Genomic DNA, 20212 nt, shown 5'->3' with positions numbered 1-20212 from the left:
TAACAACTTATTGGAATGGTCTGAGTCATCCGAGAACTTCTTGGAGTTAAGACCGGTTAGTCTACCGCCGTAACAAGCAAGATGTCGGCGGTTTTTGACCACGGATCATACCCGCATGGCTTCAGTGAGTATGGTAGACTACTATGCTAATGTGTTAGGATGTCCTGGGTCATCCAAGGACTCCCTGGAGTTATGATCTGTAGGTCTACGGCTGTTACAAGGACTTCCTGGAATGGTCCAGAACATCCCAACATAACAGCAATACAGTCTGCCATACTCACTGAATCTTTGCGGTTATGATGCGCGGTTAAAAATCATCGACTTTTTTCTTGTTACTGTGACCCAAATATCTAAACTCCAGGGAGTCCTAGGATGACCAAAGACATCCCAACACATTAACAAAGCAGTCTACCATACTGTATGAAGCTATGAGTGTATGTTCCGGGGCCAAACATCGTCGACCTCTTGCTTGTTACGGCTGTAGCTCCACAGATCATAACTCCAGGGAGTCCTTGGATGACCCAAGACATCCTAACACATTAGCAAAGCAGTCTACCACACTCACTGAAGCTATGCGGGTATGTTCCGTTGTCAAAACCGGTCGACATTTGGATTGTTACGGTAGTAGACCCACAGATCTCAACTCCAGGCAGTCCTAGGAGAACCCAGGACACTCCAACACATCAGCATAGTAGTCTACCATACTCACTGAAGCCATGCGGGTATGATCAGTGGTCAAAAACCGCCGACATTTTGCTTGTTACGGCGATAGACTCATCGATCTTAACTCCAAGGAGACTCAGATCATCCCAATAAATTGTTACAACATTGCACTAAAGTCTTCCATACTCACTGAAGCAATCTGGGTCGGATCCGGGTTCAAACCCTTGAAGTTTCGACTTGTTTCTATGGGATGCCTCTTGCACAAACGGTTCAAACGGATAAAAACAAGAGAAATCATGTTTCAATCATGCTAAGACATATCAGAACTCATAGTTTTTGCTGATACGCGTCGAATGAAGTCAAGAAAATCGAAATCCATAATGAAACAGAGATTTTATGAATGATTTTAGAAATAGCAAAAATTCGATTTTTTGTACATTTTAACCCAAAATGCTCAAACTTCAACAACTTGTAACTTTTGAACCCCGGGGTTTAGAGAGTTGGTCCAGAAGACTTTTTTTCATGTCTCGGCGAGATCTTTCGAAAAAAGTTGGTCCCGTTCGTGTACATCCTTGGACCAGCTCCCATACAAATTTGCCCATTCTCCTTTCAAACTTTCGGTGGCTTTATCTTGAAAACGAGGCCCTTCATCCAAAAATCTGTAATGTTTTTTTTTCGATTGCAAATTCAATTTTACGTAAAAAATTTTGGTAAAAAAGATGTTATGTATAAAATTCGGATTTTTTTAAAACAAAAATCACTTTCTGTTTACTATTTTTTTTCTGCATAGACCTCATCAATACCTACAAGTTGTAGGCTACAACACCAAATTGATCAGAAAATTCATTCAAAAGTTACAGATTTTTGAATCTTTACAAACCATTTCTGTATAGACAGTAGGGTGACAAAAAAATCGATATCAGGGTTACCCTCCGATTCGACTCCTTAGGTAAAAATAAGTAGGGGACCATCCACAAACCACGTGGAACTTTTTTGGGAACCTCAACCCCCCCCCCCCTCTAAAGTGTCCACGTGGTTTATGGATGGTCCCTAGGTGTCCGTGCGAATTTTGAGCCAAATCGGTTAAGGTTTAGGGGTCGCTTTTTATCGTTGAAGTTTATATGGGGAAAATCGCGAAAATGTATGCAAAAAAAACATCGATTCAGTATTTTTATGCCAGGTGGCGCAGGTCTCGCCCAAAGTTGTCTAAGTGTGAGATTCTTGTAGGAAATTTAATTTGCTATAACTTTGTCTAAGGGTGCAAAACGATCCGAGTTGATACTGATTTTTGGTGATATTTTAAGTAAAAAGAATTTTTTTATATACTTCATATACAGTCATGCCCCGGTTTTGATTCGTACAGCTGCCTCGGTTAAGCACGGCCCAGTTCTTAACTGAAGCACAGAGCTTATGGGATTTTGGCTATATGGGAGACAAAATCATGCAAACTTAAAAATATTATAGTGTTTTGGAATCGGGATGATGTCAGCTATGCATTAAAATTATAATTTCATGAAAATTTCTACAAAAATACGTACACCCAACTGGCAGTCGCATGATTGTGATGCATGGCGGCATGAAAGTATATCAGAATCTGCATGAAATCTGTCCTCATGCATTTTTTGCGATATAGGAGTATGACATTTTTGCCCGTTACCGACAATTATCGACATTACCGACGGCTTTTTGGTTGTATTTCACAAAAAAACACTTAGCAGAACGAGGATTGAACCACCAACTTCTTGTTTATTGATCCGACACGCTACCACCGCGCCATGGACGCTTGATGAAAAGTGAGTGAAAGAGCACCAACATATGCTTCTCTTTGGAGTGTTGCTCGGGGACGGGCCAGCTTTATATGTGATGGTGAGAACTGCAGATCGCTGAAATTTTTACACGCGGGCAAAAATGATCTACGGGCTTGCTGCAAAAAATGTTATAAAATATGACATTTTCTTCAGCAAATCCAATGTTGCAGATTTTGAGATATATTTTTCCTTTGGGTGTATTTTTCCTGTATTTTGAAAATGCTCAAAATCAAATAAATAATCAAACCATCCACATTAACGACCCCCGGGTCTTTTGTGGTCTCTATTGCAAGTTTCTGCTCGAACCTAGGAGTCCGAAGGCTTGAATGGGGAGAGCACCCAAACCTCTTTTTACTCCAAGGAACCTGCCACCCCAGTGTTTGAACTGACGACCTTTGGATTGCGAGTCCAACCGCCGCCAGCGATTCCACCGGAGTAGGTTTGGTTTGGTGTGTTGTTTGTACTTATGGCATGGAGACAACTCCTACACCTGGAATGACTTAACGGCCTAACAACCAAGGCCGGGACCGACATTTTACTTCCTCATCCGATGGAAGGTTGAAGCAGATGGGAATCGAACCCAGAATCATCCGCTTACACAGCGGACAGCGTAACCATTCAGCCACGCACTGAAAATGCTATGTTTCTCGAAAAAATACTCAAAATTTCAGTTTTTACAATATGGGTATCAAACGATCAGGATTTTTTCATACATTTCGAATGTAATAACAACATTTTTTGAAGATACTTAAAATTTTCACAAAACTACGTTTTTTTGAAAAAAATACTCAAAATTTCAGGTTTTACAATATCGGTATTAAACGATCAGGAATTTTTCATACATTTCGAATGAAATAATAACTTTTTTTGAATGTACGCATTTTTTGCAAACTACGTATTTTCGAAAAAAATGCTCAAAATTTAAGTTTTTACAATATGGGTGTCAAACGATCGGGCATTTTTCATGCATTTCGAAAGTAAAAAAAAATTTCACAAAACTACTTACAAATGTATGAAAAAATCCCGATCGTTTGATACCCAATTGTTAAAACTTGAATACTGAGTATTTTTTTCAAAAATACATAGTTTTGTAAAAATTTTGAGTGTTTTCAAAAAATGTTGTTATTACTTTCGGAATGTATGAAAAAATCCTGATCGTTTGATACCCATATTGTAAAAACGGAAATTTTGATTATTTTTTCGAAAAAACGTAGTTTTGTGAAAATTTTGAGTATTTTCAAAAAAAATGTTATTACATTCGAAATGTATGAAAAAATCCTGATCGTTTGATACCCAATGGACCATCCCCTACACACCTGTCTTTATTCCGAGTGAATCCATGTTGTCCCAAGACCTGTAGGAACGATTGAACGAAAAGCATAAAAATCCCATAGTAATTTACATGTAAACTTTGAACCGCTGGGGACAGGCCAATTATCAACCAAATAGGCTGATATTTGGCCTGAGAGTCCCTATGGGTATCCTCTACTAGGGGAACCTCGGTTTGCCTGATTCTGAGTACTTTTTTGTTTGGCTGAAACACCCTAATACCCATACTGTAAAAACTAAAATTTGGGTATTGTTTCGAAAATACGTAGTTTTGTGAAAATTCTGAGTATTAAAAAAAAATATTTCAATCAAAATGTATGAAAAATCCTGATCATCTGATACCCATAACAATATATTTTTGGTTTCTTTAGAGAAAAAAAAAGGATTTTCAAAATACAGGAAAAATACGTATTTTGTGAAAATTTTCATGAAATTATAATTTTAATGGATAGCTGACATCATTCCGATTCCAAAACACTATAATATTTTTATGTTTGCATGATTTTTCATACGATTATATGTCTCCCATATAGCCAGAATCTCATAAGCTCTGTGCCTCGGTTATGCACGCCTCGGTTTTGCATCCCCCATATGCGGTGCTAAACCGAGGCATGTCTGTATACCCCTTATATACTTTAAAGGATATAAGCCATTTTCTTTTCATCGCATTGCTCATGAGGATACTCATAAGGATCAATTCGGATCTTCTTGTACCCTTGGACAAAGTTGTAGGAAATTAAATTTCCTTCAAGAATCTCACACTTGAACAATTTTGGGCGAGACCTGCGCCACCTGCTGTCAAAATTCTGAAGCGATGTTTTTCCTTATACATTTTAGCGATATTCCTCATATAAACTTCAACGATAAAAAGCGAGGGGGTATTTCTTCAGATTTTCAAAAAAAAAAATTTGTTTCTTGTCACCCTAATAGACAGCTGTCAAAATTATATGGATAATTGTGTGGGTGAACCAACGACACAAAATGGCTTCTTTGGTCATAGGAAAGGATCCGACAAAGTTTAAGCAAAATAAAAAGCATAGCTTGAAACTAACGTCATGATTCGAATTCCCGGACGCTTCGAAACCCGGACACCTAATCTTGTTTTATCAATAATTTGGATATAAGTTCGCATTATGAATGTCAAAACTGTGTTATTTGATGAATTCTAACATCAACTTTCATTTACAACTTTCATTTAAAGTTTGTTTGAACGCTTAGTTAATGTCAAAACAATAAAATAAAATTATAAGATTACCAAAAATGCGAAACATTTCACGTGAAATATTTCATAGGAAATTTATCGTTTTGATTTCCTTAAATTATAGCAAATTTTTATCTAAAATATCGATTGTTTTGATGTTAACAGCTTATTTGAGACCTAAAGAATGCCATTCACTAACATTTCAGTTCAAATTTGTGCGTAAAATAAGTAAAATCGAGTGTCCGGAATTCGAAGCAAAAGTGTCCGGATTTCGTAACAGCTTTTATCAGTGTCCGGGATTCGAAGCACAAAAAAAGAGTGGTCCATTCTGCCCCCAAATGGATTTTAATTGAACACTTCCGCCACCGAGCCTCTAAATGATTTGAAGGTTCCGTTGTTGTTTGTTTACCTTGGTAGTAACATGTGGGTCATTCTCTACCATCTCACACAGCAGTTTCCCCGACCCCTCTTCAATTTGCGTGAAACTTTGTCAACTTCTACAACTTTGTAGAACATTGTTACACTCTAAAAAATAACCCTGCAAAGTTAGAAAAAACACGAAATTTTAAAATGAAAAATTTTGTTCTAAATGAAAAAATGACCATTCTGGGACAATGTAGATTCGAAAAGTACATTAAATTTCCCATAAAATGACATGTTCCAAAAATTTTTACAGTCGAGTAACGGAAAATGGGAGAATTTAAAAAAAATAGTGTTTTTTTGATGAAAAATACGTTTTTTCGAAATTCTGAGTACGCCATTAAATCGGGCGTCTAATTTTACATAAAAGTCCCTTTGACACCAAATTTCTATCTCATCACCGTTTCAGGCTGCAAATTGTTGAAAAACACCTCTTTTTTCGCATGTTTAAAAATGGAAGGGGTCGTACTGCCCCTCCGTCGCGAGATATCAAAAAACGGACCTCGGATTCGTGATCAGGGACAAAAGTTACCCCTTAGGACAAAGTTTCACGCAAATCGAAGAGGGGTCGGGGCAACTTTCCCGATTTCGTGTGAGTTGGTAGAGAATTAGTAACGTTACAAGCATTGGACAAACTTTTTTCAAACAAACCTCGAAATAAACAACATTTGCGTGGCTTCGTCAATAAATTTACATTTTTGCTCATAATTCGAAAAATGCAATGAATTCAAATGTCGTTTTCGGTATGGTGATGTTATTTGACGTTGGTCTAAATCCATTCTAAAACCATAAACCAAGGGTGGCCCATTGTGCCCCCCTGCCCCTATATAAAAATATTCAATAAATTTATATTATAAACATAACTTAATTAAGTAGTTTATTTATAAGCTTTATGTGCCCTTGATTCGAGACCTGGTAAACAAATCTTTGACAGTCCTAAATTTGATGTGAAAGTTACACTCAGCTCAGCTCCACTTGTCCACCTGTCAGGATGTTTCCGACAAAACATGAACAAAGAGCCAATGTTCAATGAAAACGCAACCACAAAGTGGCTGCCTCTGTCTATCGATAATTCATTATCGTCCTGTGTCTGATGGGTACAACAAACATAACATCGATTGCCCAGCACTGTTCCTACCCCTTTTTCCGTGTTGTGGTTTGAGGTGTAAGTATAGCCTTCATCGCATATAAATACCAATTTGTAACCAATTAAAATGACATAAGCGCGCAATAGAAAGTGTGTGTGTGTGGGTTTCGTTGAACACGCCGCGAAAAAAAACACACATTTGTGGTCAAAAGGGGGTAGAATACGTGTAACTGGTGGAATACATATCAATTACGGACTAATTCGAACAATAGACTGGAATAAAAAATGGTATCATACGAGGGTCGTTAGGCGCCTAATATTACAGAAAAAACTTTTCACTTTTAAAGAAAAACAAAGCATTATTGAATGAATTATAGATAATTTGAGTTATCCTTTGTCAGTTTAAAATATAAAAGACTTTAAAATTAAATTAAAAACATCATCTGTTGAGCATCCAAAAACGCGTGAAATGTTCACAGAGGAGACTGATTAACACGTTTTACCCACCACAACCAACAAACCAAAAAAATCCTTCCGAAATTGGAAAAATTCTTCGCGCCACCCGGTCCGTAACGACGGTCCCACAAAGACAGACCGGGTTTGCCGATTTGATTTCATTCCGCGCCGTGGCGGAATATTAATTTGTCGCTGTGATGAAACTGCCACGTTAAGTAAATGCTTATTTATCACAGAGTCATAGATAAGGAAGCTAATCCCTTTTTTTTTTATGTATTTTTGATATTTTTTAGTTTGGTTTTTGTTGTTAAATTTTGGTTAGTATTGAAATATTTAATAATTTTTATTTTTATTATTTTTAAAATTTCTATCATCAACTACATCCACTTGTCTATGTCCACCCTGGTTTAGTATGCTAAATAGGGAGTCCAAGGAAGTGAAGATACTGCGAGAGACTTGAAAGACACAACCGAAATGCCGCCGTCAGCTAGTCTACATTGTGTTCCATTCAATTTCTCACCATTTAATGAAGTCTTGGGATTTTTTCCTTCACGCAACCGCATCCTGAAACGCATGTGTGGCGAACGGCTTCATTCAGGCTCGGTACCTCATTCTAAAGTCAGGATTTTGCTGCTTTTCACATTAAAAAGTTCAATCACGATCAGAGTTGCCACTTCCTAGAAATGCTTGAAAATGTTTGATCGATTCGAGAGTGCGGAATGTTAATTAACGTCCTTTGGACATGGAGGCAAATTCGAATTTCCGGCGATTCGCGTAACTGATCATTGTTGGCTGGACATCTGGATGAAATCAATGACGGGAGGTTTATTTCAAAATTTGATTTATTTGGAAGTGTATCATCGTATAGGGGAACAGCATCTAATTCCAGCGTGCAGGTCAGAGCTTTGACAATTAAAGCTAATAAAAAGCGTTTTCAACTGAAATCGTGTGATAAATAGCTCAATAAGAAGTGAGCAAGCAAGTTTCTATAAAAAGTTTTGCAAAATTAGTTTTTTAAATAGTGAAAATCAGCAAATTGGATGGAGTTAGGAGCGAGAGCTTACCCTAGCTTAGCTTACAAGGAGAAAAAAGAGTTCCCAAAATCATGAAAATGGGAACCACGAACAAAGTGTTCAAATTGCATGGTACGTTTTTCAAAAACGTGTGCGTGGTTCCCATTTTCATGCACGCATGTTCACGATTTTGGGAACTCTGTTTTCTCCGTGTAGATAAAGATAAGTGGATTACAGTTGGGCTTATTTTTGCTCTCCACAAGGGACCATCCATAAACCACGTGGACACTTTTTTTGGGATCTGTTACCCCCTTCGTGGACAATTGTCCATACAAAAAAAAATCTTTTGTATGGATCGTGGACAATCGCCATACCCCCCCCCCCCTAAAGTGTCCACGTGGTTTATGGATGGCCCCAAGGAAAAAAATGAATTTTGTAAAGTAGAAATTTTGGTTGGTTGTAGAGGTGAGCGGCTTTTTCTTTTTCAAAATTTTGATGTTTTTTTTAAGAATCGTGTGATTTTGAAAGTTATTTCACACTGATTTTACAAATTATTTGATAAAAAAAAACTGAAAACGAGAAGATGTCCTTGAAAACCATAGGTCTTGGCGGTCTCTATGTCAAGATTTCTACTCGAACCTAAACATTCGAGTAATTGAATGGCATCCAAACTTAAATCTAGGATGTTGGAAAAATTGCTATTAATTTTAAAATTGCGTTTATTTCTGCAAGAATTGAACTTATGCTGATATATTATTTGGAAAAACACTCTGTGAACTCTTTTCTACATTATGATTTAATCTAATCTAATCAGAACCTAGCGCAGCCAATCTTTCGAAGGGATCCTGGAGAGTGCCTTAGGTTAGATGACGCCTAGCACTCTTCTTGTCATTTGTTAACGTTTGTAGTGCGCCATTGCATTAGAAATGCATAGAAACATCACAGGCGTTAAAGCGGCCAGGCCTACTGCGTAAAGCCGTATCGCAGAGATGTCTCGTAATTGGGTTGAGTTTGAGCACTGAGTGTTCTGAATCGACAGGGGAGGAAGAAGCGTAGGGACACACCACCATACGCTCCGAGATTTGGTTGTATTCGTTGGGAGCACCATGCTAGGAAGGTTTGGTACTCCGGGACCCTCTGGGATGGGACATTGTATTTCCACGAATGCCCTGGACACTATTTGCCGTGGTTATAGCGCCACAACTCGCTCTCTGTAACAGTATTCCTAATTCCAGTTCAAGCTTACCTAGTCGTCATGGCCTAGTGGTTAGCATTTTTGCCTACCAATCCAAAGGACGGGGAATCGAACCCCGCCTCGAGCGACTTTGATTTTTCGTTCATATTCATCATTTCAAATTCTGTGTACTTAACATTCTCGTTGGGAGCAGATGGGAATCGAATCCAGAACCATTCGCTTACAAAGCGAACACCGTAACCAGTCAGCCACGGCCGCTCCCCTATCTTTTTTCATGACACTATATACAAACAAAATTACAGAATCAATTATTTATTTCCTATTTTCTCAGGAGTCTGCGATCAGCAGAGAAGCGAGTCAGACGTGCGTCCCTCACAAACCAAAAAAGTGCTAAAAAGTGCAAAAAATGCCTCACGGCAAGTAAAAGAGGCGGGCCTCACCAGCAGGATCGGCAGATTTGAAGAAGCTAAAGAATGCCGAGGTGCTACCTGCAAAGCCAGGCAGTTTGAGCAAGGACGCTCAAAAATTGTCTGGAAACCAGTTCGCTACCCTCCCTGTGGACGTGAGCGAGAAGGAAGAATTTGAACGACGGGAAAAGTTGCCACCCATTTTTGTGAAAACATCGTCATCGGATTCGGTGCGAAAGTGGCTGACCCGAGGGGGACGTCACTCCGCGATAACACAAGAAAACGCACGAAAACGAGCTCGAAAAGCATCAACGCTACTCATCGAGCCGTATTTTCACATAACGCCACAAGAAAGCAAGTTATCGCAAGTTATCGCGCGTTAAAGCGATTTAGAGCGGTCAGCGTCTGCTCGACTTTTGAACCAAACGAATCGATCTTGCAACCCTGCTGTCTTAAGTCGAGCAGTTATTTTATGGGGTTTGGCAACTCGGTATTTGTTTTGGTTCTTTCCTGCAGTTTCGGAAAAAATAAACAAAGCAATCTGTGAGATTTATTTTTGCTTACGCTCCGAAAAGTTTATTCCGGTGTGAACGTCGGTTGCAGCAAAATCGGTGGCAAAATCGTTGGAGTGTTGTGCCACTCCTCACGGGGCAGGTGGCGCGTTAGACTCGGACGGGAAAAAGGCGTTGCAAAAGAACGAGAAGCCGGTAGATGTCGAGGGATTTTTTGGGCCTTGGGCAAGTACGAGGATGGAGAACTTAGGTCAAGTACGAATGGGACCAAGCAAGCTGAGATCGAGGAGATGATGCCCGAAAAGCAACACCGGAACCAAGGCCGGAACCGCATGACTGAGGAGAAGTACGCAAAAGAACATAGCCATTCGTTTCTGCATCCACCGCACGATGTCGGGGTTTTTAAGTGGTAGGCTTACATCCACACCTGGACCGACCACACCAAAGGCATTTCCTCAAGCATTTCCTGCATCTGTTGTTCTGCAGCCCGGCTGCAGTCGATGAAAACCGGCGCTTCGAGACGACCTCCGAGGACAAATGCTTGCGCGTTAGGGAATGTGACATTCCCGTGGACATGAAGTACATCGCCGATTCAACGATGCACTCGATACTCCCAGTCACTCTTCCCCGAATTGCAAGTGGCCTGCCAGAGCTTGGAAAACAAGGTAGCAATCTTTGCCGGCGCCCAGCTGTGTGCCTATGTAAGTTGCTTCGGAAGTTGCTTTATGAGTTTAAGTGGTTAAATTCTGGTTCTTTTGCAGACCTACAGCAAATTCTCGAGTTTCTTCTCCTCGCGGATGCGACCCACAGCCGTCCGCTGTGAAACCTGCGGGGACAACAGTGTGCCAAAGAAGCACGTTTTTACGCGGAAGTTTCGGCTGGACCACGTTAGAGAACGAACACGCCGGATCGGGGACGTTTCGATGTTAATCCAGCTGGCCGAGGTTGACCACTTTTACAACAATCTGACGCTGGACGCGCTCAACTAGCTGGGCATTATTCGGAGGAAGATCAACGACGAGATGCTGGCGGTGTTCGACATGGGACGTTCTCGAGCCACTGGTCTAAATGGCACCAACCTACGGGACCATACCACGCAACGAAGTGATCGATAACGATTGGTTCAACAAGATGCGCAGGACGACCCACAGCGCAAGCAGTAGCTGCCACAATTTCTCCTTACCCGATCCCGCCGCATCCGAACCACTTCGGTCTGTTGGTTTTCTCCCAGAAGAAACCCCTTAACGTTTTACAAAGAATTGAATTACGGATAGACTTCAGTGGAAGATTTATTTATACTACAAATGTACCACACTACAAGTGCGCAAGTTTTAAATACTAAAATAGTTTATTAAATGCAAAGCTACTTAAAAAAACAGAAACCAACTTTTTTCACTGTATCGACAATCTCAGCGTACTTAGCCACCACGTTCGGCAGCTCGATGCAGACGCTTTCTCCGCACCGGAACTTTCTCGTTTTTCTGCCGGTTGATGTTAAGGGAACAGGCGCTTGGCCGATTTCCGACCCGAGCATCCACAATTTCAGAGAGAAGCGTCGGATTATTGAATCCTTCTTGAAAAATCTTGGGAATGTGATACAAGGACACATGCCTTGACACGTGCGATTCGTTCAACCACAGTGTACTGCCAATCGTATCCATCTGGTTCGCTCCAAGAAGCTTTGACAGGATATCCTGCCCGACGTTTGGGCACCGTGTGGATCTACCAGAATCCACTAACCACAATCAGTGGCCTCAACTCCTTTCTTGTGACCTTGCAGCCACCGGTTTTGCCCTCCGCAGGTTCATCGTCGTACAGCTCCGTTTGCAGGCTCTTCGCACCGGCCCGGAACACGCCCGTTTTCATTAACGTTCCGTCCGGATGTTGCACTCGCTGAAGCCGGGTCGCTGGTGTTTCTCTTGATCAGCACAACGCGGCCAGAATCTTGCTTCCTCCCCTCCAGGCGCACCCTTTTTTACCACCATTCGTCCGGTGACGGAGAAAAATTTAGCAAAACAAACTGCTCGACTAATTTGACAACGAGAACTGTCATTTGCTCTTGACAGTTCTCGCTGTCAAAAAAATCGAGCAGTGTGATGCGAGAACGCAAAAAAAATTAAGCCAAAAAGCAAATTAACGCGGTTAACGCGCCTTAAAGCAAGTTAAAGCGGAAAGGTGAAAGTAAACGCTGCAAAGGTTTGAAAAGGAAGCTTTATCGCTCGGTTAGCGCGGAAGTGACGTCCCCCTCGGGCTGACCGGGTTTATCAAATCTGGTGCTTTACGAGCTTCCATTCGCTTGTGTGCTGATGGACTCAAAATTCTGCTACCTACCAGAAAGGATTACAACTACGTTCGGGATTTCCTGAACAGCACAAAGATTGAATACTACAGCCATGACGATCCAGGTAAACGCCCCATGAAACAGGTCCTCCGAGGCCTGTACGACATGGATGTGAGTGTGCTGAAAGAAGAGCTCAAAACTCTTAAGTTGAACGTGATCGAAATCTTCAAGATGACGAGACACAACAAGGACATCAAGTATCGTGATCAGCTGTACCTGGTTCATCTCGAGAGAGGATCGACAACGCCGTCTGAGCTGAAAGCAGTTCGGGCAATTTTCAACATCATCGTGACTTGGGAACGTTATCGTCCAGTGCACCGTGACGTGACACAGTGTTCGAACTGTTTGCAGTTTGGGCATGGTGGAAGGAACTGTTTCATCAAGAGTCGTTGTGCAACCTGCGGAGGTGAGCACAAAACACAAGCTTGCGAAACAATCAACGAGAACATCGAAGCGAAATGCTTCAATTTCGGCGGCGACCATTCTACCAAGAATCGAAGCTGCCCAAAACGTGCTGAGTTTGTGAAAATTCGGCAGCAAGCGACGACGAGGCACCAACCTAATCTTCGCAAAACACCACCAACTTTCACAGACGTGGATTTTCCTGCTTTGGCGTCACCTGGAGCGGGATCTGTTCGAGTGGTTCCAAGTCTGCAGCCTTTGCCGTTGAATCAGCGGCAAAAAGTTGCAGAGAATACAACACCTCCTGGCTTCAGTCAGCAACCGAGAGAAAACCAACCAGCATCAACGGATGAAGGCAAGAGTGACCTGTTTTCATTTTCATCGAGATGACAACAACACTGCGTGGTTGCAAAACTCGTGCGGAACAAGTTAGAACGCTTGGAGGATTCATCTTAAAATAAAGTTCGTAGTTTACTCGTTCTAATGATTTTGAATATTTCAATGAATTTGTTTTTTAGTTTTAAGTTAGGATTAGTTGTTAAAGTGATTTTTTTTCTTTTTACCCAAATGTATTCGATTCAATGCAAAAATGTAAAACAATTTGAAGTAAATAAATGAATGTGAGCAGTTAATAAGAAAACGAAAAATATAACAAAGATGAAAAGCATGTAGCCATACCACTTAGAATGTAAATGAAATGTAATTATTATAAGAAAGTTCAATAAAGACATATTTAATTTCAATTTTTTTTCTATTTTCTTACTATTTTATATACTTTTATAATAATGGCAAAATTAAGGTTTGCCAATTTAGTTATCGTTTCCAAACGGTCTAGAAACTGCTGCCCCTATTAAGACTGCAGTCCCGATTCGCCCCAGTTGTTGGTATTACTTTTTCATTGTTCACACAACCGAGCTGTCAATTTGAACAGAAATTTTAAGTTATAATAATCCAACATCACGTCATCCATTGTAGTTTCTCCAATAAAACAGCTCTTCATTAGGGTTGTCAATTTGCTACCAATCAATTAGTGTGAACTAAATTTTAACATTGTCATCGCAGCTGCTGAGAACCACTCCAACTGGTGTAGCTTAATTAGACTCACTAATTGAAATGTGTTCTCTTCGACGGTAATTTTTAACCTTCGATGAAATATCCATTTGTTGGCCTAACTAAAGAACTTTTACACTTGGACGAAGAACTCACCAATACACAAAAACGATACGCTCATGCGCTCATTGAGAAACTCTCAGTCAACCAATCGCAGAGTTTGGGGGCGGAGCCGAAGCCACCATTGAAACCGTCTGTTTCATTCACTCTTTCCCTAGAGCGACGATCGTTTGTTGAGGTTTTCCACGTTGACTTTATAATTGGATTAAGACGTGTGCTGTACACTAAATTGAGGTTGCCCTCTCTCTCTCTTTCTCTGTTTGAAAAGTGGCTTTTTGTATACTGTTACAAATTGGTTGAAAAGCGAAGATGACATAAACGCTTTCATTGAGCGACATGTGAGTTACAGTTTGTAAGCGTAATCGCTTGGCAATTATGAACTCGTTGTAACGTTTGGATAACTAAGTTTAGGGAGGGGTATTGCACCAACGCCTGTTTGAAATAATATTTTACAATTGTCGTTTCAACTTGAATGAAATTACACTTTGCAAAGTTTTATTTACTTCATACTGAATTAAATTGAATTGAATACAAAAATCTTCCTTCGTTAATTTCAGCTGTTTCGATTGCCCCAATATTTGTTAGTTTAAATTCTAAGCAAAATGGTTTAGAATTGTTGAAAAATTCATCTAGGTGTATAGACCCTATAAATTCGAAGAATATGATATCACTCTGAAGGTTTATCTGACATGAAGGCTATCAGCATCATCTCGTCCTGACACTTTCTTTTTGTGCACTAACTCGAACGTATCATGTGAGAGATGTGCAACATTCGCTCTGAAAGCAACGGCAAAAACACAGACTGAATGCTTCATGCACAGCACATGTTCTTGTAATAAGTGATAGGGTAGACTAGGGGGAATTAATAAATTCTCCAAGTAATTCTGTATTCCAGTATTTTAACTTTATTTTTGTTAAAAATTTTAGGTACAAAAGTAAAATAAATACATTTTAATAAACTATTTTAAAGTTTTTTAAAAGATTACTTTAAACCCAAATTTGAAATCATGCTGTACCAAAATGCACAATTGGGTACTAAAGCCCTGTGTCAATTTTTATGTACAACGGTAAAAAACACGATTAAAAACCATTTCTGATCACTTTTTTTCATTTTAATGCAAATTTTTTTTTGCTTAGACAACATTTTTTCGATGGATTAACTATGGTCCCCTTGGAACGAGCTGTCAAGTAGAAGCTTTTCTGTCAAGAAGGACCGTTAGGTTAATTTTTCAAAATTGATTTAAAAATCAATTTTAAACTCTTTGTGGTCGTACAAAGGGTCATTGTACTCAGAAAAATAAGTTTTATCGCTGTAAACAATAATATCAGCAATCTAAGCTTCATTTTAGGACCCAATTTATTTAAATCTGTAATGTCCATAGACGATTCGAAATAACTACTGAATCCGCTTTGTAAATGTGCCCCCGATACTCTCCATGGGTCCATAGGGGCAAAAAAAAAATGCTTTTATAATTCCTTTAATTCGCAGGATATTGATAATTTTAAGCATTAAAATATTTCTTTTTTAGGGGATGGTAAGTTTCGTGAAACACGAAGGAGGTGCATAGAAAGTAATTAAATAAATTCATTATTGTATTACTGAGTTAACTTTAGAGTTCTTTGAAAGAGATTAAGTTTCAATAATGTTTTGGTCTCATTCTGAATATATTGTAGAATAATAATCCAGAACAATGCAAAATACACTCAATTTTTCAAAGTGCTTTGAGTTTCGATTTGTGCTTTAGTTAATATTTTTAAAATTTGTATTCAATTTGGAAAATGGTAGAGTTTTCCATAGTAAAAAATTTGAGATACATTGAAAGTGATTTTTTTTATTATTTCATTTCCTTCTTTATTAAAAAATTATAATTAAATGTTGTTTCACTGTAAATTTTTTTGTATTTTTTGTAAAAACATAGAAAATGACATATGACACATTCCTCAGTTGCAACGTCGCGATTTTTTTTTGATTTTGTTTGTCTCGTATGAAATCAAAACCATTCCTAATATTTTAAATATTATCCCAAATTCGGAATACAAATGGAATTGGGTACTAAAGCCCTATGCCAATTTTTATGTAAAACGGTAAAAAACACGATTAAAAACCATTTCTGATCACTATTTTTCATTTTAATGCAATTTTTTTTTTTGACAAGACAACATTTTTTCGATGGATCAACTATGGTCCCCTTGGAACGAGCTGTCAAGTAGAAGCTTTTCTGTCAAGAAGGACCGCGAGGTTAATTTTTCAAAATTGATTTAAAAATCAATTTTTAACTCTTTGTGGCCGTACAAAGGGTCATTGTACTCAGAAAAATAAGCTTTATCGCTGTAAACAATAATATCAGCAATCTAAGCTTCATTTTAGGACCCAATTTTCTACAAGTGGTGAGTATGGAAAACTAATCAAGGGTCAAACAACTTTCTTCTCAAAAAACTTCAAAATTTTATGGAAATAGAAGTCTAATCAACTGCAAACAATTTGAAATACATTTGTCTGCGTAGGAAATCATATTTAGCATGTTTGGGCTCGTTTAAAAATAGTTCGATTTTTAACGTTTTAAGTTTATTTAGCCCACCCCAAAATTGGTCAGAAAAATCATGGGGCAGAACGATTTCTTCTCATTTTTTTAATTTAAGGATTTTAAAATTCATTTTTGTAATTCCGTCGTGAAACTACTTATTTTTCCTGTCATTCTTAAACGACGAAATAGCCTACCTGTACCAAAAATAACAGAATCGAATAGCAACACTTTTCAAAATAAATGCTAAAAGTTCTACTTTTCAAAAAAAAAAAAAAAAAAAAAAAAAATTACAAATTTCACTGAGTGTGTGTTTTTTTGGAATTGCAAAAAATGTTGTATGAAACTCGTTGCAAAACTTGATTTTTTCAGCACTCTTCGTATTTATCCAACTCGGTGAACCTCGTTGGATAAATGTACGACTCGTGCTGAAAAAATCCTCTTTTTGCAACTTGTTGCATAAACTACTATTTTCTGCATTAATAATCATATTTTGCATGTTTGGGCTTGTCTAAAAATATTTCGATTTTTTTTTATGAAATTCCAATGCACAGCTTCACTAAAAAAATCCCCCATGCATGTCCCGACGAAAAAATGCACTATTTCATTCAAATTTTGAAACCAAAGATTTTTTTTCAAAGCTTCTATACTGCCCTTGATCGCATAAATGTCCCATATGCATTTTCATCACTTTTGAGTTATTGATGCAGGTTGGTTCAAAATCGTGGGCTCTTTCAAAAGAGCTCACAACATCCAGCACTTTGTTCTAGAAATCAGGAGGAAATCCATTTTTTTCGCGAAAGCTTAACACGTAGCCTTATGTGTGGGAAAAACTTCAAATGCGTTTTTCTCAGCTTGCTGTTTTGCATATGGGATATTTTTGCGAACATGGCCAGTATATGCATGTAAAGCAGCTTGTAATGAAATTTTTTATATTTTTTTTGTTGCTTGATTTTTTGAAATTTTCAGTACTGTTATTTATGCTGTTATACAATCGTTGTATTTAATGTATTTTTATATGTACTTTACTACCCATAAATTACTTACTTACTTAAGGGGTTACATACATGAAGAAAATTGCAAAATTTCATATTACAGAAAATTTATATAATCCATTCAAAAGATAAATTTCAATCACTCCTGAAAGTTTCATGAAGATATTTCATGATTTAACTGAGTTAGAGACGATTTAAGCTCAGAATTTTGCCATGCGCAAAGCAAACTGTCAAACTTTGTAAGCGTTTTTCACTTAACACTGAGTTGATTTACGAGTGCCACGATATCTCGAGATGGGACGGACCAAATTGGCTGAAATTTTAGGTGAATACTCTCAAGACATATCCCGTGTGCATGACGAAGCCCGATTTTGAAATTTTGAATTTTCAAAAAATGCAAAAATCAAAAACTGACGATTTTTTATACGAAAAACACAAAAATATTTTTTTTCTTTTTTTTTTAAATAAACTTTTTGAAAATCGGCCTTCGTCATGCACACGGGACCGGTTTAACTAGTCTTCACCAAAGTTTTGAGCCGGTTTGGTCAAGGCAGTGTTGAGATATCGTGGCACCCGTTTTTTGAAACTGCTGACTTCAAATAGCTCACTCCCTGTTCAACTTTCGTTGGGTTTGGTCGTCTTTCGAGCTAGCTTAGCGCGTTTTTGACGGTGTTTTGTTAACTTTCGCCGACGGCCATGGCGGCGGCCGCGACGGTGGAGAGTGAGTGGACGGAGCACAGGGCTGAGAATGGAAGGACGTTCTACTGGAACGCGGCCTTGAGGAAAAGTGTGGGAGAAACCGGACGGGTTTCAACCCAAGACGCAGGCGGCGACGGGCATGGAGGTGGAAGACTCCGAAGGAGGAGGAGAGGACGGGGGCGAATTTCGTCCCGTGGTCAAGGTTCGCCGCAGGAAGGCTAAGGAGGAGATCAACGTCGGCGATGGCGGCAACGACGGCGATGTGGAGAAACTGCTCAGCAACAACAAGTTCAGCCCGCTAGCGGAGGAGAGCAACAACAACAACAATGCGAACCCAGCAGCAGAGAAAACCATCCCCGTGGTACCAGCAACCGGCAAGTCGGCCGGGGAGAAGAAGCAGCCGCCGCTGGTGGTGAAAGAAACAAGCTTCGCCCGCCTTGCGAAGGTGATGTCGTCATGTGATGTCCAGCCGGAACACAAACTGACGCGGTATGGCACCAAAATTACGTGCTTCTCGAGCGACGACTTCGACGCGGTGCAAGCCCACTTGAAGAAGAACAAGGTGCAGTTCTACACGCACGGAAAGCGCAGTGCGAGACCGCACCGGGTAGTAATGCGAGGTCTCCCGAACGTGGAACCGGATTACATCAAGGAGCTGCTCAAGACGGAACATCAGCTGGACGTCTTGGCAGTACACGCCATCAGGCGGAAGCAGCAGCATCCCGCCATCGATGAGACGCCTTTCATCGTGCTCTTCCCCAAGGGGCACACCAGTTTGAAGGAGTTGAGTAGTAAGGTAAAGAAAGTGGGACCAGTCGTCGTCCGGTGGGTGGCCTACCGGAACAAAGAACCGCACGTGACCCAGTGCAAGAACTGCTTGCAGTTCGGTCACGAAACCAGTAACTGCCATCTCAAGCCAAGGTGCAGCAGCTGTGGGGGTGCCCACAGCACAGAAAAGTGCAAAGCAGAAGAAACGCAAGCCAAGAAGTGTGTCAACTGCTCTGGATCCCACGAGGGTCTGGACCGCAGCTGTCCCAAACGTGCGCAGTTCATCCAGTCGAGGCAGCAGGCGTCCAAGCCGAAGCCGCCAGCATGGAAGGAGGACAAACAGACTCCGGAAGGAGCCGCGTTCACCGCGGCGGATTTTCCTCCGCTACCTGGAGCGGTGCCGTCCGTCGGGACGGAAGATAAACATCCTCGTCCCGCAGGAAGAAGTCGAGAAAATACTGGCGCCGGCGCCGGTGCAACCCCGAAGGAGCAACAAGGTGAACGGAAGCTGTACAGCGAGTCGGAGCTGTGGACCATTTACCGAGAATACAGAGCTCGCTTGAGCCAGTGCAAGACACCCCAGGAACAGATTGACGTGATCGCACACCTGCTGACACATGGCACGAGAAAATAATCATCTTATTCAATTATGGTTTTTTATTTCATTATTTATTATTTTTGTACTATTGATCCTCGGTCCTAACCTGGTCACAGCACGAGGGGTAGCTCACTTCGCGTTAGAACAACAAAACGCACAAAAAGTAGCTCGAAATTTGAGAACGCTTCACAAGGCGACGATTTTTTTCACAACGCCACGAGAAGGCATGAAAAGGCAAGCTAACGCGCGTTAGCGCTCGCAGGGCGGCTTGTTTCTGCTCGAACGAAAAGCTACAAGAAATCGATCTTGCAACCCTGCCAAAACAGATCGAGCAGTTTTTCCCCAAGTTTGGCAACTCGGTGTTTGTTTTGTTTTTTCTAGCAGTTTGATTGTCAAAATGAAAAGCAACAAGAAACTCGGTGATTTTGGCGTGTTTCTGTATACGGACGCTGAGGAAGTGCCGCCGGCGCCGGCCGCCGATGAGTCCAAGGTGCTGGACGACAGCATCGAGTGTTCGCTGCCCAGCTCGGACAGAATGACCTACCGGTTAAAGCAGCGGTTGGATTTGATCTCGAACGGAAGCAGCACAATGAACGCGGCCGTCAGCTCGAGCAACGTGTACAACT

Source organism: Culex quinquefasciatus, chromosome 3 (assembly GCF_015732765.1).
Source record: "Culex quinquefasciatus strain JHB chromosome 3, VPISU_Cqui_1.0_pri_paternal, whole genome shotgun sequence".
Classification (NCBI taxonomy): domain Eukaryota; kingdom Metazoa; phylum Arthropoda; class Insecta; order Diptera; family Culicidae; genus Culex; species Culex quinquefasciatus.
This window is presented reverse-complemented; position numbering follows the sequence as displayed.